General features: G+C 65.1%; 1 protein-coding gene across 2 annotated transcripts in view; it reads left to right on the top strand.

Annotated features, from left to right (window-relative positions):
* The window catches only part of USH1G (Usher syndrome 1G (autosomal recessive)), a 4,435-nt gene that overhangs the window by 1,075 nt on the left and 1,346 nt on the right, over positions 1 to 2,014 (top strand). The window lies entirely within an intron of this gene.

Raw genomic sequence — 2,014 nt, 5'->3', positions numbered from 1 at the left:
CCCAATTCTATGGCATCTTCCCCGCACCTCGTCTGAGTCACGTCCTTCCTTAGGACAAGGCCCTAAGGTGGGACCTGGGAGACTGGCAGTTGTGGGAGGTGCAGACAAGCTGAGGCCTGTGACATTTGTGACCTGGATGTGGGACTGAGAGAGGAGGGGGCCTGGGGGGGGGTGGGGGCTTCAGAGTGAGGAGAAAGCGGGAGGGGCCACCTGGGTGGGTAGTGCCAGGACGCCAGAGCGAAGGGCATGAGAGAGTGGGGGAAAAGGAGCAGAAACCTCACAAGTGGGGCTGCCAAAGGAGCCCCTCCCACTGCCCACCCCCACCCCCCAAGCCGGGGGCCCAAGGAGTCTTCCCCGCCAGCGCCCACAGCCCCCACACACTGTTCTCACACGGCTCGCTCCCTGCTCACTCCCGGGATTTATGGGCACTGACCGCAGGACCAAATGCCACTCGGTTCAGCCACCCCATTAACTCGCTCCCTCTGTCCCCCTCCCCCACACGGGCTCCCTCACCCTCCCTTTGGAGTTGTCCAGGGTGGACAAGTGGGCATTGCATCCAAGTGTCAGGGCCAGGGAAGGGGTTTGGAAGTAGCAGTTGAGGGATGTGGTGCCCAGGGCTACTGACTTGGGCTCCCTGGGGCTGCCTGACCCTGTGAACCACTTGCCAGCCCCAGCGGTTTAATAAAGAGAAGCCAGGTTGACCCGGACACCAGGGCGGCCTGGATGGGGCAAAGGGAGGGCAGAGATGCCCCTAGAGGGTTAACATGAACATCTCAGGGCCTGGGAAATCATGGTGCAGGCAAAGGGGCCCAGCTGGCTTGGTGCCAGGCCCTGGCGTGCAGCTGGAGCATGGGGTGAGCGGGGAGCCCCCCCCTTTGCCCTCCCTCCATGGCTGCTCCCCAGGCCCCAGCAGCAGGTGACAGCAGCCCCCAAGACTAGGAGCTGAGCCACGTTCCAAGAGGCCAGGACTGGCCCCTGTCCACACCAAGAGGGTACAGTGATCCTGCTTGCCCCTTGGAGAAATTCATGGGAAGAGGGGACAAAGGGGGCCCCCTGAGTGCACCAAACCCCCCAGCTCCTCCGGAAGGCAAGGACTGGTGCTTGATGGGGTGTGGGCCTGTTGCCCAGCAACTCATTCCCACATGCAGGACCTGAAGACCAGCAGTGGCAATGAGGAGGGGGCTGCGGGGTAGGAGGAGGAGCGGTCACACAATGAAGCTATTCTTCCTCCAGCCCTGCGGGGTGGCCTCCTCATTAGCTTGGGGCAGAGGGCCTGAGCTAGGCCCTTGAGGGAGGGGCGAGTGTGGAGGAGGGGAAACAGTCTGGCAAGGAGGGGCTGCGTGGGTCCCCCTGACAGGCCCAAGCCAGCCTGCATCCCGGGGCTCATGAAGATGTGGTGGCCCCAGGACTGGACAGCAGCTGGGCCCAGGTGGCAGGATGCCCGCCCCCTCCCCTCCGGTCCTGGCTGCCCCCACGCTCCCCTCCTGGCCCAGGCCAAGACCCAACACCTGCTCTCACACGCGGGCTTGCCAGGCCTGGCCCTGCTCCCTGCAGACGTGGCCGGTCCTGGGGACACGCAGGCACCCGATCACCCACTCCCGGGGGCTCAGGCCCAGCACACACCACTAGTACACCACTCCTGTACTGGCAGCTGCTTTCCCCACGCCTGCCGAGAGACCCGCACTCGGCCCTGGCCCACCACCTCTCTGGGCCAGCTCCCCGCCGGGCACCATGAATAATTCACTCCTTTCTCTCTGGGCATCAAATATTTATCCCCTGAGATTCCCAGCCCGCGGTGCTCTCGGGGGAAGGCCGGGCCCTGGCCCCGCCTTCTCTGTCGCCCCACCCTCTGCGAGCCTGGGCCACGTGGAACCGCGGGCTCACTCTAGGTGCGGGCAGTGGCTCCGGGCTGCGAGTCCCGGGTGTCCTGGAGTCGGAGAAGCGATCTCAGGCCGTCGAGTCCCTCTGGGGTGCCTCGGGGGGAGCTCAACCAGGCCGGCCACCTCCCGCGCCT

Source organism: Bison bison, unplaced genomic scaffold (assembly GCF_000754665.1).
Source record: "Bison bison bison isolate TAMUID 2011002044 unplaced genomic scaffold, Bison_UMD1.0 scf7180017864371, whole genome shotgun sequence".
In the NCBI taxonomy this organism is placed as follows: domain Eukaryota; kingdom Metazoa; phylum Chordata; class Mammalia; order Artiodactyla; family Bovidae; genus Bison; species Bison bison.
This window is presented reverse-complemented; position numbering and strand designations above follow the sequence as displayed.